The sequence below is a fragment of the Macaca nemestrina genome, chromosome 2 (genome assembly GCF_043159975.1).
Source record: "Macaca nemestrina isolate mMacNem1 chromosome 2, mMacNem.hap1, whole genome shotgun sequence".
Lineage (NCBI taxonomy): Eukaryota > Metazoa > Chordata > Mammalia > Primates > Cercopithecidae > Macaca > Macaca nemestrina.
Window position 1 is genome coordinate 102,569,781 of NC_092126.1, and position 12,204 is coordinate 102,581,984.

Consider the following 12,204-nt stretch of genomic DNA (forward strand, 5'->3'; position numbering starts at 1 on the left):
TCAAATTCACACATAACAATATTAACCTTAAATGTAAATGGGCTAAATAAATGCCCCATTTAAAAGACACCGAGTGACAAGCTGGCTAAAGAGGCGACCTATCGGTATGCTGTCTTCAAGGGACCCATCTCACATGCAGAAGCACATAGGCTCAAAAGAAAGGGGTGGAGGAAAATTTACCAAGCAAATGGAAAACGGAAAAAATCTGGGGCTGTAATCTTAGTTTCTGACAAAACAGACATTAAACCAAAGATCAAAAAAGACAAAGAAGGGCATCACACAATGGTAAAGGGTTTGATTCAACAAGAAGAGATAACTATCCTAAATATATATGCACCCAATACAGGAGCATCCAGATTCAATTCACAAAGCAAGTTCTTAGAGTCCTACAAAGAGATCTTGACTCCCACACAGTAATAGTGGCAAATTTTAACACCTCACTGTCAATATTAGGCAGATAATCAAGACAGAAAACTAACAAAGATATTCAGGACCCGAACTCAGCTCTGGATCAAGTGAACCTGATAAATATCTACAGAACTCTCCACCCCAAAACAACAGAATATACATTCTTCTCATTGCCACGTGGCACTCACTCTAAAATTTATCACATAATCAGAAGTAAAACATTCAGCAAATGCAAAATGACTGAAATCATAACAGTCTCTCAGACCACAGCGAAATCAAATTAGAACTTAAGATCAAGAAATTCACTTGAAACCACACAACTACATTGAACAACCTGTTCCTGAATGACTACTGGGTAAATAATAAAATTAAAGTAGAAATCAAGAAGTTATTTGAAACTAATGAGAACCAAGAAACAATGTACCAGAATCTCAGGGATGCAGCTAAAGCAGTGTTAAGAGGGAAATTTATAGCACTAAATGCCCACATCAAAAAACTAGAAAGATATCTAATTAACAACCTAACATCACAACTAAAGAACTAGAGAACCAAGAGCAAACAAACCCTAAAGCTAGCAGAAGACAAGAAATAACTAAGATCAGAGCTGAACTGAAGGAAATAGAGACACGAAAAACTCTTCAAAAAAATCAATGAATCCAGGAGGTGTTTTTTAAAAAAATTCATCAAATAGATAGGCTGTTACCTAGACTTATAAAGAAGAAAAGAGAAAATAATCAAATAAACACAATCAGAAACAATAAGGGGGATATTACCACTGACCCCACAGAAATATAAACAAACATGGGAGAATACTATAATCACCTCTATGCACATAAACTAGAAAATCTAGAAGAAACTGATAAACACCCTCCCAAGACTGAATCAGGAAGAAATTGAATCCCTGAATAGATCAATAATGAGTTCTGAAATTGAGGCAATAATAAATAGTCTACCAACCAAAAAAAGCCCAGGACCAGATGAATTCACAGCTGAATTCTACCAGAGGTACAAAGAAGAGCTGGTACCATTTCTACTGAAACTATTTTAAACAATTAAAAAGGAGGCACTCCTTCCTCATTTTATGAGGCTAGTGTCATCCTGATATCAAAACCTGGCACAGATACCACAAAAAAAGAAAACTTCAGGCCAATATCCCTGAAGAACATTGATGCAAAAATCCTCAATAAAATACTGGCAAACCAAATCCAGGCATTTATACAGTCAATAAACATATGAAAAAAAAAAAAGCTCAACATCACTGATCATTAGAGAAATGCAAATCAAAACCACATTGAGATACCATCCTATGACAGTCAGAATGGCAATTATTAAAAAGCCAAAAACAACAGATGCTGGTGAGGTTGTAGAGAAACAGAAACGCATTTGTACTGTCAGTGGGAGTATAAATTAGTTCAACCATTGTTGAAGACCGTGTGGCAACTCCTCAAAGATCTAGAGGTAGAAGTACCATTTGACCCAGCAATCCCTTTACTGGGTATGTACCCAAAAGGAATGTAAATCATTCTATAATAAAGATACATGCATGCATATGTTCACTCCAGCACTATTCCCAATAGCAAAGACATGGAATCAGCCCAAATGCCCATCAATGATAGACTAAGGAAAATTTAGTACAAACACACCATGGAATACTATGCAGCCATAAAAAGGAACAAGATCATGTCTTTTGCAGGGACATGCATGGAGCTGGAAGCTGTTATCTTCAGCAAACTAACACAGGAACAGAAAACCAAATACCACATGTCCTCACTTATAAGTGGGAGCTGAATGATAAGAAGACAAGGACACATGGGGGGAACAACACCTAGTAGGGCCCATTGGGGGTGGGAGGTGGGGGAGGGAGAAGATCAGGAAGAATAGCTAATGGACACTGGGCTTAACACCTAGGTGATGAGACGATCTGTGCAGCAAACCGCCATGGCACACGTTTACCTATGTAACAAACCTGCACATCCTGCACATGTACCCCGAACTTAAAATAAAGTTGAAGAAAAAAAAAGATTATAGATATCCCATCAACCTTGATTCGATTCTGTGAATGTATCAAATTATCGCACATACTCCAAAAATATGTACATCTATTATGTATCAATAACACAAATACTGAGTTGAAATGATGAGAGTAGGAGGAATATGTGGAAAGGAAGAAAGGAACACTCACATTTTTAGACACCTACTGTGAGCTAGGCACCTACTCAGCATTTTCTCACCTACTCTTGAAAGAATCTTTCCAGATTATTATTGTTAACCCAGGAGGCTGTCAAATTAGAAATGAATCTGCGCCTCAAAAGTTAACAAAACCAGTAACTTATAGAAATAATTAAGTTTGCAGGATGGCAGATAAGAAAAGAAATAATTTGTTGTTAACACTGAAACTCTCTCTGCTTATGAGATAAAGTAACTGACTAACATCAGTTGGAATCAATATGGCCAGTGCAAGTCTATGCAGAACCAGCTTGCTAACATCACCAGCCTGAATTTACATGACATGTTTCATACTAACTCCCCTTGAATTTTCACATGTGATCCATGAGGTATCATGAAGAGACAACTGCGCATGCCCAGAGACTTTTCAGACCTCCACTTTTCTTCCACCAATCACCTAATCTCAAAATCCACCCCCTGAACCTTTTCTAATAAAAATACTGCTTTGAAGCCAGCACAGAGAGACAGATTTGAGCCTCACACTCCTGTCACCTTGCGAGTTAACTTCCAATAAGAAGGCTTTCTTCTCTCAAAATCTGGTATCATAGTATTGGCTTGTAGTGCATTGGGCAGCAAGCTCCCTTTAGCTTGATAACAGAGTCTCAGAGTAGAATGTCTTTCAAATCATCTCTACCCTGCCTCCTGCATCAGCCAGCTAGTCCATGCTTACACATGTCCTCTGCTTTCTCAGCTTTGCTGATCCACTGCCTGGCCTACAGCAGTCCATGCCCTGGAAGATTCAATTCTGAGGGCAGCCAGCCCTGTGAGAGGGCCCACCATACTGGGCACAACAGGATTGGATCAGCTCTGTGGTTGGGGTGAGATTTGAAGAGAGGTCTCCTCCACCTTCTGCCAGGCTGCTGCCTGTCAGGATTCTCCTCTCTCTGACTCTAGCAAAGACTATTTGGAATAGCCAACACTTGTGAAGTGGAACATATTCCTGGATCTTGAATCATTCCAAATTTTCCTTAGGGGACACTGCAAGGGATATATTGGAAGACCTGTCCTGGACCCTGCTCCTTTACTTACAAGCCAGCCTGAGCTAACCTCATTGAGGTTAGTCATTGGTAAGATAGGGATGATGAAGATGGTGATGATATGCCATCTCTCCTGTCTATTCTATAGAATGGCCTGATATCCAATCTGTAACCTGCAAAACCTTTTGCACACATACAAAGGTTATTAATAAAATAAACAGCATGTAGCCTTCTACTGGTAGTATAACTTTGGGCAACTTATTTAAACTTTTCTGGGCTTCAGTTTCCTTACATGTAAAATTGGGATAGTAATAATGTATTCCTCTAGTCTATGTGTTCAGGGTTATGAAGTGGTGTTCTAACATTACCTACTATTCACTGGCTAGCAGTACCACTACTTGCCTACAGTAGAACAGAAAGAATTGGAGTTAATTCCTGTGTGTATCTGTGTGTATATATACATGGTATGTTATGAATATGTCTGTCAAAGAAAGGCTAAAAGCACTGGTCCAGATTAAAGGAAACTAAAAAGACATGACATCTCACTGAAATATTAATATATAATTCTAAATTGGATTCTGGATTGGGGAGAAAATGCTATGAAGGACAGTTTGAGGACAATTGGTGAAATTCAAATTTGGACCATATATGAGATCTTGTAAGTATTAAAAGAAATAAAGCAGAAACATTTATAACAGTACCTGGGGTGTAGAAAGCACAACAATTAGTCATTACCTATAGGATGTAAGCCCTGTTTTGTTCACTACCATATCCCCAGAACCTAGAGCACATAAATATGTGCTTAATTAATATTTTTTGAATGAATGAAGAAACTGGGCTCCTACCAGACAGAGCTAAGAACTAGGGTGAGGTGCCCAGGGCCAACTGTCCTTACACACAGGGACTGATTGTCATTGTTGGTTCCTAGACATTGTTGGTTACCTTAGTGACCCTTGGCATGGAAAACATTCTAAGATTGATCCAATTATTCCAACTACCTGGTTAACACAACCAAAATTCCTGGCAGCTCTACACATCTAATGCATTTGTAATTTACTAACTTACGATTGCTTAGTGTTTTGCCTGGCAAGGGAAGCGGGGTGGATTTTGCTGCTGTCCCCTGCTTCTCAGGAGACAAACACAGGCTCTGCTTGGCTGAGGAAGAACCTCAGGCCAATGCTCATCTAATAGGAGGGAAGCTAGCCTTTGTGAGGAGGTTCAGTAGGCAGATCTCAGCTGGACTTCGTGCTGCAGAGCGGTCTCAGATGGCTGGTGGGGCACCGACATGCAGCACCCCTTCTCCAAGTTCTGGCTGGCTAGCACCTGCCACCTAGATCAGCCTGGATGCTGGTCCAGCTCATCACTGTGAGTATCCTCATTGCCAGATGCTGGGCAGCTGAGGCTGGTCATAGAGCCCAGAATGAGACAGCTGACACCTTAGATAGTATTCGATCTGCTGCTCTCCTTTGACAGATGAGGAAACTAAGGCCTGGAAATGCAAGTTGGCCTGCCCAAGGCCACAGCAGATATTGGCAAAATGAAGACTTAGGGCCAGGGCTCCTGTTTCTTAGAAGATGCTCATTACACTTGGCTCTGTTAGCCTATTTTGAGGGGTAAGGCTCTCAAAGTGAGGCCACCAAGGGCTAAGAGACAGTACCTAGAGGTCCCTTCACTCTTACTGACTCTGTAGCCATCCTCTAGTTTCTCTTGAACATTTCTGATGTGGGAAAGTTGAATTGCCAAACCCTAGTGTGGGTAGAATTGGGGAAAGCAAATCTGAGCAGTAGCACCTGGGGGGAAAGCAGCAGTTACATTTTATTAAGATATTTTCTAGGCCAGGCACAGTGGCTCACGCCTGTAATCCCAGTACTTTGGGAGGCCGAGGCAGGCAGATGACCTGAGGTCAGGAGTTCAAGACCAGCCTGGTTAACACGGTGAAACCCCATCTCTACAAAAATACAAAAATTAGCCAGGCATGATGGCGGGTGTCTGTAATCCCAGCTACTCAGGAGGCTGAAGCTGGAGAATTGCTTGAACCCGGGAGGTGGAGGTTGCAGTGAGCCAAGATCACGCCACGGCACTCCAGCCTGGGGAACAAGAGCGAGACTCCATCTCAAAAAAAAAGAAAAAAGAAAAAGAAAAAAAAAGATACTTTCTGGATGAAAAAAAAGTAGGCAGAATTAAAAGTGAATTGTGTGTAATTTAAGTGCTAAGAAGTAGCATCAACTGGATATCATCCCTTTCATATTTTCATGAGTAACTTCATCCTGAAAAAGATTTCAGTCCAGGCTTCATTAATATAATCATTGCTAAAAAAAAAAAAAAAAATTCTTTGGGCTCAAACTGGAGAAGGAGAGATTTTTTTTTTTTTTTTCTGTTGAATTCAGATGAAACTAGCATCTTGGAATGCTTGCTCTGGCAGGTACTGAGCCAGGTCCATTCACATTATCATTACCTCATGCAGTTTGCACAGCAATCTGTGGGGAGGGTGGTGTTAGTCTCAATTTTACACACTTGAACATTGATACTCAGAGCAGTTAAGTGACAAGCAGCAGTAAGTATGGCATATTAATGGGAAAAGTTTTGGAGACTGAATTCAAATGCCACCCTACCATCCACTAGCTCACAAAAGAACTTCCTGCAGAATGGCAGTAACAATTGTTGATCATTCCTTCACCCCTGACCCCTTGCCTTTAAGAGCTTGTCTGTTTATAAGTAATTTAAGAAGCTATGTTTCTCTCCATCTGTTTAGGTAGAGAAGAGCATATAGAGGGAATTGTGAGTAAGCCAGATTAATGCACCAGAAAAAGTAGAAACTGTACCAGGAACAGGAAGGACGGATTGGCACCAGTGAATTCAAACAATAACCAGGTAGAAGATAAAACAAGGTGTTGTCATATAATGGATTATCCAAAATTCCCAGTGGGGAGGGCTAGCTATCTGGACTCAATCATCTACTCTGTCTCCCAGAAAAGGGAGTCTCTGGTTGAGCCTTCTGATTGTAATACAAAAGTAAGTAGAAAAAATAAACTACACAGTCAAACAAGGTGAACCATCTTAGAAGCAGAACCTGAAGGACCTGGGGAGCAGGAGAGGGAGGCACAGAGGAGCTGGAAGCTGAAAGGAAACAGGCAGGGGAAAGAATGTGTCTTTGAATTGTATATTAGCAAGGCTCCCCAGTGTCAGGGAGACTTGACCGGTCTGTAACTTCCCATGTGCAGAAATCCTTCTAACCTGCCAATCTGACCCTTTCATTCTCCTGCTTAAACCTCTTCGCATAAAGCCTACATACTCCTACATGGTTGATGGAGGGCCCCAGGCTCTCCCTCTGGCCTCCTCCCTTCCATTTCTTCCCTCCTACTAGACATTTCCACATTTACAGTTCTAGGAATCTGACATGCTCTCTCTTACCTCTGGGCATTTGTACCTGCTCTGGGAGATGAAAATAGACTCATCTATTAGGTAAATGCTTGAATGAATGAGTCAAATTGGAATACCAGGGACAGTCCACCACCTGTTTTGGACTTGTCAGGTCTCAAGCAGTAGCCACCTCCAGTCTGATACAAAGGATTACTCCCTCCTCAATGCCAGCTGGAGCCCCATCATGGTGAAGCTATATAATGAGTTTATAGAGAAGACTGTGGATGGGTCATGGACAAGACTTCCAGATTGTTGGTGCTCTGTACAATTCCTTAAAGAAGCAGACCTTGCTAAGATTGCTAAAGCTGTCCCTGGTATGTTGAAACCCCCTACATCAGTAGTGTTTAACTGGGCTTGCAGAGGTGCTCAAAAGAATACAGAACTGTTGGCAAAACTTTGTTTATGCATATGCATTTTCCTCAATGCAATCTGTGCCCCAGTCTATCTCCTATATCTCCTCTGTGGCTTGCATTAGCCTGAAAGTCAGGACCAAGGGAGTCTGGAGATCATGATCTCAGATTCATATGGTATTAGCCCAGAAAAGGAACTTGGAGTCACTTAGTTTAAGGCCCTCATCTTACACATGAGAAAGCTGAGGCCTAGAGAGGTGACAATGATTTTTTGTCAAGATATTGGACAAGCATCAGAAACTCCTGACTTTTAGTTCAGTGTTCTCTCCACTTCTATCTGAAGCCACTCTTGGCATCTCCTTATACTTTCCCACCACAGCTGGTCTCCTGTATAGACCAGACAGATAAAGCATAACTGAGAAACTGGAAAGGGGCAGCATCTGGGACCCTTCACCCTGGTACGCCCAAGGCCAGTAGCTCAGTGACAATGCCAGTGGGACTATCAGGTAATTTACAGACACCTGAGGCCAGGACCCGGAACCCTGTTGGGGACAGGACACATGTTCCCTCTAGTGGTCAGTTTGAGCTGAGCTTCTGACTGGGTGAAAGAGAGTGGATGGGAAAGAATGGCAGATGATGGAGTGCCACGCATTAAGAGACAAAGGGGCCAGCGGGAAGACTTCTAATTTACATACCTAATCTGTCATTAGAAATCCTGCTTTGAGATTTTTCGTAAAAATGCAGATGTTTGGTAAGTATGTGGAATTTAAAAAAAAAAAAAAAAAAAAAAAAACAGACACAGGGTCTTGCTGTGTCACCCAGCCTGGAGTGCAGTCAGAGTTTGCTGCAGCCTGGAACTCCTGGGTTCAAGAGACTGTCCTGCCTCCACCTTCTGAGTAGCTGGGACTACAGGCTCATTCCACCATACCCGGCTACTGTTTTTATTTTTGTAGAGATAAGGTCTTGTTATGTTGCCCAAGCTGGTCTTGAACTCCTGGGCTCAAGAGATCCTCCTGCCTCATCCTCCCAAAATGCTGGGATTACAAGCCTGAGCCACTGAATCTACCCTAAATATTTAATTTTATATATGGGAGGCTTCACTCTTGACCTCTAATGAAGGCCCATAAACTGGCCAGGCACAGTGGCTCACATCTGTAATCCCAGCACTTTGGGAGGCCAAGGCAGGCAATCACCTGAGGTCAGGAGTTCGAGACCAGCCTGGAGAACATGGTAAAACCCCATCTCTAACTAAAAATACAAAAATTAGCTGGGCGTGGTGGCATGCACCTGTAATCCCAGCTACTCAGGAGGCTGAGGTATGAGAATCGCTTGAGCTCAGGAGGCGGTGGTTGCAGTGAGCTGAGATTACACCATTGTACTCCAGCCTGGGCAATAGCACAAGACTTATCTCAAAACGAACAAACAAGAAAGTTGAGGTGAATACACAGCTAGCTGGTGACAAAGCCAGGATCAAATACAGAATCAGTGCCTGATTCCAAAGTCCACTTTCTTTTTACAGCATTACTCTGCCTCAGTGGTCTCTCAAGGACACACAGAAAAGAGCAGGAGATAGCCTCTACCCTTTAAGGAGGGAAAACAAGGTGTATCTGTCAGGGAAATATGTGTCCTGATTATCTTTCATCTGGATTATGAAAGATAATCTCCTTTACTTAAAGTCAACTGATTATAGAGGTTAACCACATCTACAAAATACCTTCACAGCAACACCTGGATTATTGTTTAATTGAAAACTGGGCATTATAGCCTAGCCAAGTTGACACATAAAACTGACTGTTACACAAGATGCTTGCTTATAAATAACGTCATTCTGCCAAAGGTAAAGAAAACCTGGTCGGGCGCGGCAGCTCATGCCTGGAATCCCAGCACTTTGGGAGGCTGAGGCGGGCGGATCACCTGAGGTCGGGAGTTTGACACCAGCCTGACCAACATGGAGAAACCTTGTCTCTACTAAAAATACAAAATTAGCCGGGCGTGGTGGCACATGCCTGTAATCCCAGCTACTCAGGAGGCCGAGGCAGGAGAATTGCATGAATCTGGCAGGCAGAGGTCGTGGTGAGCCGGGATCACAGCATTGCACTCCAGCCTGGGCAACGAGAGTGAAACTCCATCTCAATAAAAAAGAAAAGAAAACCTTCCACATATGGATAGAGCTATAAGCAAACCACAAGTGGGTCCTGCTCACCCCTGTGGGAAATTCAGATCAATCAGGACCTAGAAGATTTGTGACCAGAAAATATGTGCTTATGTTTATAAACTTTTAGCCAAAATGTTGCCCATTTCCTCATTGTGAAGAAAGGAAGAAAACAAGAAGAGTTTGATTTTTTCCAGAAGATGGGGAACTGGTTTGTCAAAATATTAACGGAGTGACTTGTGGCCTCCATATGACAAAACACAAAACACCACACCACCTGGGCACGCACAATGGCTCCTCTCCCTTCCACCGGCCCTGACTACTTGGTCCTTGGAGTAGAATGTGAAGACCCCACTCCTGCAGGAACACAGTCCACCCCACAGAGCCACCTGCCCGTCCCTCGGATACCAGCTTGTAAGCCGCCCTAACTTACTGTTCTCTCGCAGACCATCACCCTTGGCTCAGGGGTAAGGTTACAGGCAACATTCACTGGCACAGAAGGAAGAAAAGCGTTTCCTTCTTGTGAAGCCCAAAGCAGTGACAGGATCATCCTCTTTGCAGAAGCTTCTGGGTAAAGCCATTAGAATTCCCTTTTTTCTGCAGTATTCACCCATCTTTGTGATCAGGCAGAGAGTGGCTTCCCCCACTGGTGAAGACAGTGCCCTTGGAGACTCTTAAGGCTTCTCTTTCAGGTTGTATGTGTTTAGGATGGGAGCAGATGTTCAGATAGAGAGGAGCCTCCATTAGTTACAGGACAAAGACCATCATAAGATGCCCATTAGACCTGAGAGGCCAGTACGAATAGAGACTGATGAAGATGGGTGGTGAGGGAGGTTGTGGTAGAGAGAATGCATGGTATCTCCCCTCTCAATCCCCTATTGGTTTCCAAAAGGCAAAGACTGGACTCATTGTTTTGGCATCAGTAGAAGAGAAAATTTAGATATTTCCAGAAGCAGCTCTGGCTCTAGGCAGGTAGAAAGATCTTGCTGAGCTGGTCTGCTGGAAACATGGGGGTGGGGGCAGCGATTTACCTGTGTGCTCTTCACTATTTCAGTCATCTTCTTACAAATGAAGTGACACAGATACAAGGCGCTGCAAGGCCCACCTCCTCCTGCTCTGACAGGCAGACAGGAAACCAAAGCTGCTATCTGGGCAGCCTCTGTCCCTCCCATTCACCTCCAGCTTCCCATGTGGACCTTAGTCTTTTCCTTCTTGGATGGTGGAAACTCCTCCAGATGTCAAGACTTGCTGTGAATAAAGTTTTAAGAGGAGGTCATGTATCCAAACTGATACATGTGTATTTCTTCCTGGGTAGAGGGTGTCTACAATCCTTGGGATGGGAAAGCATCATGTAACCTGATCATACAATCCAGAAAACAAGGGCCACTTTGGGTCTTTCAGGGACCAGTGTGTAATTGGGGGAAGTTAGGTCATAAGAGCCAAATCACCTTCCCTTGACTGTAGATAAATCCACTAAGGCTTGCCTTATGCTAATAACCTTGTTTTGAATTAAAGTCACACACAATGTTTTCTTTTTTAAAAAAATTCACTCCAACCTTACCATTAAGTAAGTGCTACTCCAAAACCCCCACTCATCTGCCAATGGGTGATGCTCTTTCCTCATGATCATTATATATCTCTGCATCCCCACAAACATCCAGGGGAGGAGATGTGGGAAAAGAAGGGCCTGTGGGCTTTAGAGTTATGAGTAAGCATGGCAGGAGCAGATACAGAGGAGGGAAATCTGCCAGCTGCCACCCTTGAAAGCTAGCCCATTTTTTCTGAGCCCATAGCCAAGCAGGCATACCTGGAAGGGTGAGGGAGTGGAGGGCCGGCTTTCACTCTAGATCCCACCTGTGTTCCCACACCCAGAGTGGCCAAGAGCAGTCTCTAAAATACGCCAACCCATGATATCTCAAAAGTAGGAATTCTTGTCTTATGGAATCAGTGAAGCAGGGACTGGTGTCGGGGTGGAATTAGGTCTTCCTTTAAAAAGAAGTTTCAGTGCACAGTTATCAACATCAACATTGCACAAAGAAAATGAGCCTTGCAGTTTAGAACAAAGGGTAGCAAAGTATTCAATCACCAGGCAGGTTTATAATTTTGTTTTGTTTTGTTTTGTTTTTTGAGATGGAGTCTCGCTCTGTCGTCCAGGCTGGAGTGCAGTGGTGGACCTCGGCTCACTGAAAGCTCCACCTCCCAGGTTCACGCCATTCTCCTGCCTCAGCCTCCTCAGTAGCTGGGACTACAGGCGCCCGCCACCACATCCGGCTAATTTTTTGTATTTTTAGTAGAGACAGGGTTTCACCGTGTTAGCCAGGATGGTCTCACTCTCCTGACCTCATGATCCGCCCGCCTCGCCTCGGGCTCCCCAAGTGCTGCGATTACCGGCATCAGCCACCGTGCCCGGCCTGTGAATTTTTTTTTTTTTTTTTTTTTTTTTAATGTTTATACTTTCCTTAATACTCTCTGGGAATAATCTCCTCTGGGACCCCTTTCTTGCCTGTTCTATGTACCTCAGCAGCACAGGAATGAAGCCTCAAAAAATATTATCTTGCTCCCTAAGTCATCAGTTTCTTTTCTGATCTAGTTCTTGGGTAATGAATGAATGTGGAAAGTAGCGAAGGTTGCCATGAAAAGCTTGGACTTTATTCTGCATATTACCAGGGCC